General features: G+C 40.0%; 1 protein-coding gene across 21 annotated transcripts in view; it reads left to right on the forward strand.

Annotated features, from left to right (window-relative positions):
* NRIP1 (nuclear receptor interacting protein 1) overlaps window positions 1-14,736 on the forward strand; it is a 101,012-nt gene that overhangs the window by 59,966 nt on the left and 26,310 nt on the right. For 4 of the 21 annotated variants that reach the window (XM_071755567.1, XM_071755540.1, XM_071755595.1 and 1 more), the window contains 2 exons: window positions 6,508-6,661; window positions 7,928-8,191. The exons of 16 other annotated variants lie outside the window; for them this stretch is intronic. The gene's annotated coding sequence lies outside the window, so the exon portion shown is untranslated. Of the gene's footprint in view, window positions 1-6,507; window positions 8,192-14,736 lie in introns of all 21 variants that reach the window. One more of the 21 variants, XM_071755575.1, reaches the window with a different exon arrangement.

A 14,736-nucleotide genomic window follows, 5' to 3' on the forward strand; every position in this document is an offset into this window, starting at 1 on the left:
GATTAAGGCAACTTTAAAGGATGTTTTTCATCATTTGAAGATGTTTCCAGACATCACTTTGCTCTGAAATGCACTTTAAAAAAAATCTCTGCTCTGCAGAGAGCCAAAAAGCTGTGCTTGTGAATGTTAAAAATGACCTTGAGCAGAAGAACTCCAAAGGTTGTTGGTTGCTTTGTACTGAATAAAATAAACTGGCACAGCAATGAGAAAAACCTGCATTAAGGTTCTGGGCCCTGATTCAGCAAAACACAGTCTTAAACATGGGTATGGTATTTATTCTTCTGTGAATGCTTACATAGTTCCTGGTAAGGACACAAGTTAAGTGCTAGAATAAACCATGTTCATGAGTGGATATAATATGAAGTGTTGCTAATGTCCTTAGATGGGTATCTTGAGATGTCTGAAGCAGGAAATGAAGCCCCCAAAATGAGTAGTTGTGTCCAGACTAGTAGGCAGCCTCATTGTTTGAGATGAGCTTTATGGGGAGGTTCACTAGGTTTGGAGGTTACTGCTTTTGGCAAAACATTTGCAAAAGAATATTGCTGTGAGTACTTGAGAGTTGTTGGGAGGCTGAACTTAAACATCTGGTTTTCTAGCAAGGTGTGGAAGATACCTGGGTGTTAATTGAGATAGCAGTAGAAAAAGATTATTTCCTTTGTAACTGTATCAATGCTGATAATCTGTTAAGACTTTTTTTTTGTCCCCTCTGTTGATATGGAAAGAATTACTGTATTTTATCACTTTAATTTTTATTATTCAGTATTTCTTTGTGCTTAACTGTTACTCTTAGACAGTAGTTATACTGTTAATTTCTTATGCACTACTGTGGTGTATTGAATACTAGTATAAGAGTACTAGTATATATAAAATATACTTGAAACCAATATGCTAATAATAGGGCTTCTCCACCTTTGCTTCTCTATATCTAGTTTCTATCACTTAAGTTTGAACGGGTAGAAATTAAGCATTTGTACTGAACATTTTTTAATAGTGTTAATTTTGATTTTTCAGATGTTTTTCTTTAGCACAGGTAAATCATAGAATGGTTATAATGTTTTATCTGTTGTTTCAGTACTTAGCTTGCTATCCTTCTTCATAAAAACACGCTTATTTTTACTAAATTAGACCTCCTAATATATTAGTATATTAGCATTGCAAAGAGCAATTTATCAGATTTTCTCTTTAGTCAGGTTACTTAACATTAGCAGCTCTCTCTCCCCCCCCCCCCCCCCCCCCCTTACCTAACTTGTACTTAAAAAATTGTCACTGCTGTTTTTTTAATTATCATTCTCACATTTGGTGCTACACCAAGGGCTGCTTTGGATGGTGCTGGGAAGTTAGGTCAGCATCACTGCATGACATGATCTCAGGACAATTTTTCAGCTGTTCCTTGCTAATACTGGTACCAATGGGAGCATTTGTGTTTGTTCCTAATACAGTGTTTTTGTCAACAGCATCTTTGCTTTAGAAGGTATGGTTTTATTTAGTAATGGGGTCTGGGTGGGAAGAGAATACATTATATTGAAATCTGCTAATTCTTTTTTTTGTTTGGTTGGTTTTTTTCTGTGCAGAGGTATATTGCATATGAAACAAGTGCCTTACGCTTAAAGAATATTATAATTTGTATAGTCAGAATCAGCAGTTAGAAAGTGTCAGGATTAAGCTTGCATGGACATCCTGTACTTGGATGGGTTGTAAAATGGTCATCCCATCCATTATAGACCTTGGATGTGCTTGTGTGACCAAGCCTGTGTGGGGAGCCAAGTACATAGAGAACAACCTGCTGCTGTGCACTTGCCAGCCAGGAGAAATTGTAGCCACAAAGACCATTTTTATCAGATGGTCAGGAATGAAGGACTGACTGACTTCAGAGATGTTACAGTGTCACAGTGCGTGTGACCCAGCGTCACCCGTGGGTTTGGGTGTATGGACACGCTATTGGGTTTGAATCGTGGCTAGATACTGGGTTACCACATACATTTGCTGCTTCTGTCTGATGTTCTTAGGACAGCCTGGCTTGGATAGTTTTTGCTGGGCTGTTGTGGCCCTGGAAGAAAGCTGCTAATTTGTGTTTTTGGGTTTTGGCTTCTGCTTTTGGCAGCGCCACACGATGTGTCCCATACTTGGCAGCAACTGCTACCTGGCTTGAAAGCTTTTGTTGCGTCTTTAAATCGCCCTGCTCAGCTGGAACATTGCAACAAGAGTTCTTTGCTTTTGTTTTGGTGTTTTCACAACACTTGATGCTTGGAAAACCCACAGTATGTTTTTGTCTTGTTACATTTTGAGAAACTTGGGAAACCAGGGATGTTGCGTAGTCAGCTGTGAAAGTATAAAAATACTTCTTCCTGTTTTCTGCTGGGCTCACATGGATGTGGACTGGTCTCTCATAATCCCTTTACCTGGTAACTCTGGGATAAACTGGAAAGTTTTGTAGGAAATACTGTGCAGGACCCAATGCAGCAATAATTCTGCAATATTGATTTGGTCACCAAAAAAGTGACCAAATATTTGTTGGTTTTGTCATGTGGGGTTTTTTGGTGTTTTGTTTCTAAGCCACCATTGGCTGGCCGTATGACACCCTGTCATTCAAGGCTACAAGAAAGACACATTTGCTCAGAAAGATCCATGATCCACATGTGTGGACCTGCTAAAGTAGTGGAGAAGGCTGGTGGGGTTGTGCCCACTTCCAGCCTCCTGCTTCCCTACAGCTGGTCGCTTGGCAGAGCAATCCTTGAGACTGCTGAGGAATCACAGGGGTTGTTCTGACGTCTAGGCACTGGGGGAATGCTGTGGCCCTCTGTCTAAGCATAACAAATGCCTTGGAAACCTTGGTAGATCTTTGGAAAAGTGTCCATATGGTGTGATTTCCTCATCTGCTGATAGAGAAGGCACTATCACTGTTATGGCTGAAAACACTTAAAATTGTCAAAGCCTTCTAACAAGGAAGGTATTTTGTGAGAAGACCTGCTGGTTCTTAGGAGTGATGGAGTCAATCTATTTTAGTGCCAGGTGGAGGGCAGTGCTATAGCAGTTGTGGCATAACTGCCAAAGCTGTGTCCTCCTTTGGTAAATTTGAACGTGTTTTGTTCCTGTCTGGTAGACTTCAGTACTTAAAAAATCACTGTACAAACCCAGACTAGCTGAAGCCCTCGGTACTCAACCAGGAAGAATCACAACACCCTCTGCTGGTAGAAGCTGCTTCTTGTGCATCTTGTCAAGGTTTTGCCTGGCAGATATCCTAGAAATAGTAAAAGATGGTTCTGAAGTGAGACGCTGTCTCCTTTCTGTTATGCTGATGTTGTTATAACCCGTTTGCACTTATTTCTTCCTGCAGAAATTTGGTATTTTAATCTGATGGATAACACCATCGCCAAAACAGAGGAGGAGGTAGTGGGGATGTTTTTTCTCTGCCTTCAGACGGGCGTATCCATATTACTTTCTAACTAACCATATAGAAGGCTGTTCCTACTTGGGAGAAAACAATTGGCTTCTGAGAAAAACTTCCATCCCTTTGATGTGTTGATAGTCACATTCTAATAACACTGCCACATCCGTTGGGTAAACTTGTGGTTTCATCGAGTGACCATGTGTTCCTAGGGCCTTTCCTAGAGGTTATCTCTGTGCACTGACTCAAGTTTTCAGAAAGCCCCTGTGTGACTTGTCAGATCTGAGCGGTCAGGATGAGCCATTAATTTATTTACTTTTGCTTCTCCACTGCTCACAGTCATGCTCTCAGACTCTTGGTAGGCCTGTTGTGTATTCATATCCTCTCCTCTACTTCCTTCATGGCTCAGGATGACTGAGAAGGAAGTAAGAGGTTAAGATTAAGAGTGGATTCTTCTGAATTTCTTCCCATAAAACGCCTATGATGCTGGCCAAAGCAAGCCTCTGCATGTCCCTGACCCTCCTCCTCCCATCTGCCTCACCAAAACACAAGACACACCGTGGTAGGTGCTGCCACTTTCAGTCAGAAAACCCATCTTCACCCACAGTTCTTACGGAGGGGCTGGGGCTGTGAGGCACCCAGCATCCCTCTCCGGAGGTCCTGCAGGCTGAGAGGCAGCCTGCCCAGCCCGGGGATGTCCCTGGGGTGCCCCTGCTAACACCAGTTGGAAAAAGGATGGCTTTTAAGTTGAGGGGAGGAGAGGGATGGGCTTGGGTGTGTGGTGAAGAGCCGGCTGAACGTTTGGTATTAATAACAGCACCATTCTGAGTAAATGGTTGCTTACATAATTGGGTTATGAAAGAATGCTGCTGGTTGAAGCCGGCTCCTCTCTGTGGCTTTTTACAGTGTCCCTTCAGCTCGCCTGTGATGCTCAGCCTCCTGCATGAGAAGGGTTAAGAGGAGACAACATCCTGTCAAAGACCTTGTTTTTAATTTTGCCTCTCACACTGGCACAGATCCGGCTAAGAGCAGCCCAGATTAGTTCGGAAAACCTTTGAAGAGATTTAAGATGTCCTTCAGCCAGTTTGAAGGTTTTTGTCTTGCAAATCCAGTACAAGGGCGCCTGCAGGCATCTCGACCCTTGCTGTGCTGCTGATGCAGCTCAAGGTCACACTAACCCGCCCTGTGACATTCAACAACACACCAGAAAAAAAATTATGCGGTGGAACTGCTTCAGCATTCAGCCAACCAACAACTTCCTCAGTTCCTCACAGAAGGAATAAGTGTATTTTTTTTCTTTTTGTCTTTTTTCTTTTTTTTTTTTTTTTTTCCTTTTTTTTTTTTTTTTTTTTTTTTTTGGCTTCGTAAATTTTTGCTGCAGGAAATAATCCAGGATTTCTGGTGTGTGTGATGACAAGGTCATTTCTTAATTAGAACACATGTAAAGAACAAAGCTAAATGGCTTCAAAACAGCTTTGTAGTTGATGGGGAGGATTTAAATTATTTAAAGAGATAGTCACCCAAGTATGATGGAAACTGAATTCTAAACACATTAACTCTTTCAGTACTCTACAGTTTCCATATGCTACTCAAAGGAAAATGTCAAACTTAATGAGCATTATGCAACTGCTGTTAAATGAATATTTTTGCATCTATTGATAGTTAGGGTTTTATTATGCTTTCTCTTAGCAGAGTCATGAATGCATTTTTTTTAAACAGTGAAATGCTCTGCACTGACTGGAGAACAAGACAGACATAGGAAACTGCTTCTTGCAGATGAGTGACTTAATTTCGACCATGCTTCATATTCTGGTTAGTTTATTAGCATAAATACACACATGTGCTTGTGACTACATGTATGACTTACAGCACAGGTATACAGGTATTGTTTCAAAGCTGCTGCTGGAAGATATCTGGACTACTGTCCCCAGTACTTAGTGTGGTTGCAAGGTATGAGGATATAAAGGAAATGGATTTGAGGTTAGGGAATGAGAGAATTGACAAGATAAACAGCAGCCTCACTTAGATTGAAACTACTGTGGGCTGCCTGGAAGACCAGGTAGAAGGCATCTTGGAATTCGAATTCTGTTCCTCAGATTTCTTCTGTTGATTCAAAGCACCTAAATATAAAGGTATTTGTCCAACTGTCTTAAACCATAGTTTGAGGTGGCTGTATGTTGCACAAGAGGAGAAATCAGAACCAGCAGTACAGTAACTTTCCAGGTTGGCTCATTAAGAAAACACAGGGAGGGGAATATATTTAGGAATTGTCCACCAAGGGAGGGGGAAAAAAAAAAAAAAGTCCATTGAGTAGAAATAGAAACTTTGCTGACAAACTTAAGGCTCTATGTCTGCTCAGAGATGCCACTGCATGGTAGAATCAGAAAACTGAAATGTGGAGAAATAAGTAGTTTTCTCCCATAGTCAAAAGTCTTGCAGTTAACTAAGATTTAGGGGTTTCAAGTATAAATGATATAAAATTTACAGAGAATTTATCACTTGTTGTTTTGGGTTTGGGTTTTTTGGTTTTTTTTTTTTTCCCCCCTGGAGTAAATCTTGTTCAGCTGGAACATGAGGCACAGCAAATGTCAAATGTCGGGCTGAAACAGAGTATGCTTACTAGAGAGAGAATGTGCTTGCTCGGAGGACCTCCTTGTGAGAAAGGAGGAAACTGCATTTGCTAGGGTAGAGAGGGAAGACCAGGCACTACAACTTCTTTTTTCTTTGGGTTGCTTTTTTTCCTTTCCCTATGCTATCTGACTCAGACAAGGCTTTTGGGAAGAAAACGGTGGAGGAAAAGGGGCTCTGCACAAGAGATGGATAGGACAAAACTGATATGCTCTGTGAAATCTGTCCATTCTTGCCCTTGCCTGGGGGGTGCCATGCCCTTAACATTACAGGAGACCTAAGCTCACCTGCTAGTAATTTCTAATTTACTGTCCTAATTCATCGATTTGTTATCACTAATTGTACTTCATTTACTTCTGTGTAGTTTCCAGTACCTAAAGGGTTGAAAGGTTGCTGTAATTGGCACCCGCAGCTGCTCTTTCTTTTGACAGGGGATAATTTTGCAGCCTATGCTTTGTGTGACAGCTGCCTAATTGGGCATTCTCCCCTTGTAGCAAGCCTGCCTCCTCCAGCCTCCCTGCTGACAAATGGTGCTGGATTATAGATGAGGACACGCTGACCCGTTCGACCTTGCTGAGACAGCGGGGAGGGGCCTCCTGCTACTTGAGGGAAGCTTTGGGTCATTTAAAGGACAAGGTCATGAGCCAGGTGGGGAAATGACATGATATCACATGACAATAGCCCGATGACACGGTCAGTATGTCAAGGACAAACTCATCAGTATTGATTAATGCTGCTTTTTTTCCTGGTGTCTCTGCGAAGCCACTGGTATTTCGAAAATATTTTGCTAATTTATTCTAGCTAAGGTGCCAAGTGTTATTTTTGGGCTCATTTTTGGAAGAATTCGTGCAGTGTTTTATTTCCAGTAGAGATCACATGCAAAAGCAGAGTTGTTAAAAGCCTACTGGTTAAAATCTGTAGGGTTCATCTCAGAGTTTTTGGTAAAATATACACCTGCATATACTGTAAGAAAAACGCCAGGAAGGATGCATGACAGGGCAAAACTTAAGAAGAGGGGAAAAACCCCTGCTTTTAAAAATTTTAGCAGTTCACTCCTGCTTGAAATGCGCATGTATAAACATTTAAGAAAAAGCATGCATCCATATGTGTATGGATGCCTGGAATGTGGGAGATTAAATTAAAAGAACCAAAGAGAAGTTACATGCAAAATATATGTTTAAATAAGCATCTTGTGTTAGCTCAAGGGTGACAGAGTTAAGAAATGCTGTGCCTGTTTTAAGGACTAATACAGTATCCAGCTATGCCACACAATAAAAACCTGCTAAGTGGGTTTTCGAAAATGTTGTGAATACAAGTGACAGTGTTTAGAGAGCATCTTCATGTTGCATTTCTATGCTAATAAACTTCAAGGTAAATGAACAGCTTGTTTGACATTTGCTATGTTAGACAATAATAAAATGTTTTCTTCTGGAGTAATTAGACTTGATAGATTGATTATGTTAAGAGGTAAAGATAAATACAGTCAAAGAGAAAACTCTCTCCAAGGGAGTTGCTGCCTGTTTTTGAACTTTTAACACTCTCCTTCCCAACCAGTGCCCGGTGGCGCCCCTTGCACACACGCACACACACACACACACACACACACACACATACACACACACACACCCACAGACACTGACAGGAGAGGCAGGCACCGAGTTCCTGAAGCAGCCTGTTCAGCCAGGGAGAGGAGTTGTGCACCTAGGAGCAGAGTTGCAGTTTTCTGTGAGATCTGATTTGTTGTTGGAAGCTGTTGTGTCTGAACCTCGTCGGTTCACCAGGATGTAATTTTACTCCCCCGAGGTAAAAAAGCCGTCAGTGGTAAAGTGTGATAAATTAGTTCACTCAAGTAGATGCGCGTGCGTGTGTGTGTGTGTATGTGTTTAATTCTGACCTTGCTCTGCATGTCTTTAGCTGCTCTCAGTGCCCGAGTCAAGCCTGGTGGAGGTTTAATCCCGTGCCCTTGTACACGTATACTTGATTAGTAGTTGTGGTTATCTCAGCAGAAGACATTCCGCCCTCCTGCTTGTATTGGTCAGGACCCGGGCATTGGGGAGTCAAGTCGAAGGAGAAAGAAAAGAGATTTTTGCATTAGTATTCTATGAAAGCCTTACTGTCTGCAGAACAAATTGATTGCTACAGTGTACCTGTGCTTGGCACCACTGCTGTGAAAGAAAGGTATGGTTGTAATCTGTTTTATTGTATTACATATTGTGACACTCCAGGAATGTTTAACATTAGACTTTTCTGTGGCATACGCTAAAAGTCTAAGTAAAGAAAAATATGTGAGTGAATGAAAAGTATGCAAGGCTGTCGATATCGGCAGCTTTGTTTACTACAACAAACTAAGTAGCCCCTGCTAATGAGACAAATTTATTGTGTGTGCCAATGGCAACATAAGGAGATGGATAACTGAATTCTCTCTGTTATATTTAGTTATTCACATCTGTGTCAGTAGTTGCTGCGTACTAACACAGATAACATTCTAATTAACCTTTTAAGGGGGTTGTGGGTTAGCTTTTAAATGTGAAATATGCTTGCACAGGGATGTGTTTGCCTCTTTAAATGGATTTTTTCCTAGTTTTTAATCTGCTGTATTGGTCTTACCTGGGGTGGTGGTGGAGGTGGCATGTGAGGGGAGCTATAAAAATATGAAAATCTTATATGTGCTGCTATGATAAACAGAACAAGAACAAAGCTAAGGAAAAGTCTACCAGGATTTGAGCTTTCATCCTTATTGCCTTGCCTCCTACACTCCATGTGTAAACATGCACCCATGTTTTAATGAGAAAGCTGGTGTTCTTCATTTCCCTAACTCAGTTGCAGACTTTACACAGTTGATTTTCTGGTATTATAGATGTTCAGCTGCTATCAGTTGCATGTTTGATGGGAAGTATGAAACACTCCATTAATAAAAATCAGGCTGTTTCACAGAGAGCTGTGCTTAGTGCCTCATTCTTGGCATCAGTGAAGTTGTGCTGGTGATTATTTGGATGTTTGCTTGTGGTCACTCCAAAACATCTGAGGTATCTGCACTTGTCATGCAGACATTCCCAACTAATTAAGTTTAGGACAGGTGGCACACTCCTCCTGGGCATTTAAATCTACATGTAAACCTAATCTAATAACTTGATGAGAAAATGAAAATCCATCTTTCCTGTGGTGTTATCACCATGCCCAAGCCACAGGGGTATTTGTGAACTCCTCTCCCTACTCCTTGTCCTCACAGGTGACAAGTACAGGAGTTGCTTTAAGGAAAGGAGGGACTTGGAAAGCAGTGAGTAGCAGTCATCCACTATAATAGTTACTTCTCTCATATGGCCTTGCCGACTTAAGATTAACACTTTATAGATGGGCAGTATGTATATATGAGTCTATTCTTGAGCTTACATTTTGCACCTTGCAAAGAGTGTCAATACAGCCTTATGCATGCAAGTCATTGATCTTTTGAGATCCTTTCACAGCTAAGAAAATTTCAAAAAGCTCCAGATAGACTCTGTAATGTGATTGTTTGTACTCAATGCCAACTTTTACCATAACGAATAAGTCAAAAGTTACTTATTCAAACATTTATTTTGTGAGTGAATTATTTTTCCCCTTGGATTTTTTTTTTTAAATACAAACACATGTTGTAACAATAACAAAAGTCAGTAAAAAGAGTTGCACAACTACAACAGTTACACAGCAGATCACAAGATCAAGGGACTTGACTGTATCTAATGAGATTTTGGAAGTTAATTGCAGTAATGCTGCAGAAATGGTTAAGTCTTATCTTAAATTCTGTATTGACGCTGTAGATTTTAGCCAGTCAGTGGCTGAGTTCTGAAGAAGGTGTTAGATAAATACAGGGCAGCACTGCATTTCAATACAATTAACTTTTATTCATAAATAATTCAACCTATGACTTAAAACAAATGGAAAAGAAAATGACGTGATTAAATCCAAATCCTTGAAAACATTTTACCAGTTAAGATTGCTGTGACTGCTTTGAGGCTTCTGATAATTCCTCTTGAGTAGAGACAGTTCTGGGGCTTGTGAGGTTTTTGGTCGGTTTGGCTTTTTTTTTTTTTTTTAGGTCAGTTATTAGTGTTTCAATAGAGATATGAGGTAGATAAGTGAGATCACAGCTGAAAGAGAGCTGATGAGTGTGTGCTTTTGATACCTTTTCTGAGATATGGAATATATCAACTTGGGTAGCATGTGATTTTCCTGGCTTTCTTTTTATTTCTAAATGAAAAGCAGAAGGGTATTTTGCAAATTAAAACATCTATTGCCAACTTTACTTAATGGGCATGCCTGATGACACTGAAATCTTGATGAGGATTTTGGAATACAACTTAGCTTGAATGTATTGTTCTGTATTGGACAGGTGGGAGTTGGAGGAACCAACCACCCAACTAACCAAAACCAGGAAAATCCCATCACACACAAAAACCCCACAAACAAAAAAATAAACCCCAAAAGCAACCATGGGCAATTAAGCAGATTTAAAGAATGCATTTTTTCTTTACATTGGAGGCATGAACTTCATTCCAGCATTAGCTAACTGTAACATAATCTGGAAATATTTAACCAAATTTTAAGTAAAAGTTCATTCTTGAACATATCAATTTGGGCAGATTTAGAAGCAAATTCCAGTTTAGATATGTTTTTGAAAGGTAGCTGTGCCCTGCTTGAAATTGTGAAGTGCCTGTCTGCTGTCACCACCCGCTTTCCTTCTGTCACAATCTTTTACCATAGTAAAGAAAAGGGGAAGTTGAGGTGTTGTGTAACTTCTCTAAGTGAATAGATTTTCTGTGCAGATACTGAAGGCAGCTGAAACTAAGCCAGTGCTCTTAACTACCAGGTTCCTGCTCATGCTAAAGGCAGTTGTGTAATTAATGGCCTTGCATACTGAACTGACACTGCTGTGAAGCCTCTGGAGGAAATTATTTTGTCTGTTGTGTTGGCTAACTTTCCCTCAAAATTAAAAGTGTAGATAATACTCTGTGGGGGTAATAAGAGAGGATTTTACAAGGCCTGATGAAATATGGTCTGGCGTCTTCTTCCTGACCACTGGATAAAGCTTCTGTAGCAGGAGAATTGGACTGAATGGTTTAAATGGAGCTGTTAATAAAAATGTGATCATTCTTACGTGAAGGGGCACATGTGGCAAGAGGAGAAAGTGGAAAGTTGCACTTAGAAGTTGTTGCAGTTTTAAGATGTTTTTGTAAAATTATATTAAGAATTGGTATCTGGTTTTGGTACTAGCACAATTGCCCTGTTGCAGTCCAAGGAAATGATCTGGAGTAGACAAGATTATTAATCTTCTTTGTCTCATCTATTCTCTTGAAGTTATTTGAAAAAACTTAGGGCTTGTTAAAAGTCCCAAATACCTTTTTTTTTTCTTTGTATCTTTGCCTCTGCAGCATCACTGTAGGTGGCACTGACTATTAGCAGTTAGAAGGTTTGAGAAACTTCCCCTTCTCCCTGTACTGCATGTTGAAAAAGCTAACTGTGGCCACTTAATCTGTTTTCTCTCAGTCTGGCAAAGGGTGCATGTGGCAGCTATCTGCAAATTCTTTAAATGGAGAAGTGTAGGAACAAAGTTATTTAGTGAGTTTGGTTAATTTGGAAACCTTCAGCTTCTGAAGCTGGAATTTGAATTTGGGAGAACTTGCCAGGAAAATGTTAATACTGATTATCAAGGGATGAATGTTCTTCCTATGCTTTTTGGCTCTCTTTAAGCGGGAGGCAAACTTGTTTCTGCAGGCTTGGTTCTAGTTAATGGCACAATATGCAGAGGATGCTCAGTCAGGCTTGGTATAGGCCAGGGTTCCAAGAGCCTGGGCACTAAGCAGCAGTTGAAGACACAAAGAAAACCCCTGCCTGTATGGATCCACTTGCTGCTGCAGTTGGGTCCAGTATGGACTCCTGGAGTTCTGTTTATATACTGGTGTACATGCAGGTGAACACACATCCTGTTTTCTAGTCCATCGGAGCAATCTAATGCTGTGAGTGCACTGCAGCTGAATTGGACTTGGAAAAAGCAGGTTTTGACAGGCAGTAAAAATGGACCTGTTTGGGAAGGAAGTGCTTAGGGATGTGTATGCACGTTTATATGTGCTTCACTATGACAAAGCCTTGCTTCAGGATAAAAAAGGACTATTGTGCTTGGTTAGGAATGAGACTGAAAGTGAGCAGTGGATCAGAAGAACCACTGCAGCAAAACACTGTCTGCTGCTGCACAGTGGTCTTTCCAGTTCCAATCAACTAAATAGTTACCCAGCTTATTAGGACTGTTTCAGCGTGTAAGATCTCTGAGAAATAGAAAAATTCAGTGGAATATTGGTTTTGATCCTTACGAAATAATTTATCGTTTCAGTTCAATACTGATACAGATGTTTTCTTGGACAGAACATCAGTTCAGCAGGTATTCTGTAAATCTGCATTGGCTGTGCTTGACTGACACCCATCTCCCATTAAGGATGGCAGCAAGGGTGGTAATTTTGGAAGATAGTTATTTATGCTGCTCTGCCAAGTTCTGTTTTTTTAGTAATCCCCATTGGTTCCTCAAGCTTAGTTCATTCAGTTGCTGTTTTGTTTCACTGGTAGGAAGAAAAAAACCCAACAAAACAAACCCACCTACAAAGTGTGGAGACAGAATATCTTTTAATCAAAAGGCCACACTGAGATTTAGAAAATCATCTTACCTTTGCTATGGATATGACATCATGTGTCTGTGAGCAGGTTGTTTAATCTGCCGACTTGCTACTCATCATGTGTAAAATAGGAATATTCCAGAGGACTGTTGTGATATGTCCATTGATCTTTGTGACATGTGCTGTTTTGGTCAAAGATAGAGTAACTTTTTTCCTTCAATTCTGACCATGCCTGGTAGCCTCCAATGTCATTTAGACCCACACAGTGCATGTAATGAGAGGTCCTGGTGAACAACGAAGGAGTGAAATTACTATGATCAGTCTGTAAAGAGCAGCAGCCATCAAACATCAGATATTTAGATGTCAGATTGAAATAGGTCTTTGGTAACTGAAATGCCTCTTACTTGTCATTAGTTTGTTTGTGGGTGGGGTTTTTAATGACCTCGCATTATGCATAAGTGATACAGAAATGATTCTGTAGGTCACTCAAGCCTGAAATAGTTTGGTTTTTTTTTCTCCAGATTCATGTAGTGGATGGATAGTCTATGAAAACCCTTTATATAGTTAGAAATGTTGCCTGCTGTCTGTAGCTTGAATGTAGAGTACATCAGGTGTTGTGGTTTTTTTGTTCTTGTTGTTGTTGTTTTTTGTTTTTTTTTTTTTTTTTTTTAACAATTATGGAGTTTTAAAGGATGGTGGTATATTGCATCAAAGAAAAATAGAATGCTTGGTCAACTTCAGACACTTTCTTCTTAGCTTTTCTACCTGTGGCTATCACTTCAACAAAGAAAATAATTTCATGGAAGGGTAGTTCAGATGCGTGTTTTGTGTAATTTGCAAGTGTGGACTCTTGCACATAGTTACAGCTGACAGAATACAGTCAATGAGGAAAAAGTCTCTTATCAACAGTTCTCTGCTACTAAGAGTATTTCTTCTGTTCTTCATGATTTATGAGGTCGCTATGTCAAAGGTTTTTTTGTTGGATTCAGCAAGTCATGATGGAGCACGAACCAATTTGAAATTAAAAATGGCTGCATGAGCTTTACTATGCAAAAATTAAACTCATAATCAAATTTGCCAATCAAAGGGAAATGTTTAACGAGAGGTGTTAGTGGCAGTACCTAGAGTGACAAAGATTTTGCTTACACATCAGTATCAAGTAGCTTGTGTTTTTTGGATGTGTGTTAGAATTCATGTCATAAATACTGTTACCTTTCTCATCATTGCTGTGAGGGGCATGAATCATGATTGTTTGTGGAAAATATCCATTTGCTTTGAAATAAGGTAGTTTGAGGCAAATAGAAAAATTCATGGAGGACCTGAGAAAGGTGCCTTCAGTAATATGTTATGTTCAAACATAATGACAAAAAAGGAGGCTGTTATTCCATATTCTTTAGAGTCATTCTTGTCTTATCAGGCAGCGAACAAATATAATTTACATTCAGTGCACACTTTGCTTCTCGTATGCAGAAGTGAATTAGAGATATAGTTTAGTATATTAACTTTCATTTTGGAGTCTTACCCTCCACCCCTCACATATAAGTGGAGCTTTTGTTTTGAATGGTAATGGATAGGGAGAAACACACTTATCTTTCTCCTTCCCTTCCTTCTGCCCCTTCCTTGAAAACAGATTACAGAGTCGAGATGTTTTAGATCTTTCAGTCCTCTCTTGTTCTGTTGGTCAAGATCACAATAAAAATAATGTAACCCCTACAGCTTTTGTATTCCCATCCATATGCATTGTGACAGGATATTATGGTGCCTCAGTGGAAATAATCTTAATAAAGATGAAGAAATATAGCTGCTGTTTTAGGAAATCATGCTACCTAGAATTCCACCTCTGGTTTTGTATTTTAATGAAGCAGTTTGCTTGTATCCTTCTACAGTGTGCAGTATCCTACATCATCTTTATTCTGCTCTTCTTTTTCTGATACTTTAGAACTACTTGCTTGTTAGGCAGTGTCCCAGGCAGCTTGGACAGCCTTGCAGTCTCCACCTGCAATTGATGGTTTTCTTCTTTATACCTACTTTTTTCCCTGTAGCTCTTCTATTCTGCTGAATTATCTTTGTATCTTGTCTTAG

Source organism: Heliangelus exortis, chromosome 1, assembly GCF_036169615.1.
Source record: "Heliangelus exortis chromosome 1, bHelExo1.hap1, whole genome shotgun sequence".
NCBI classification, from domain to species: Eukaryota; Metazoa; Chordata; class Aves; order Apodiformes; family Trochilidae; genus Heliangelus; species Heliangelus exortis.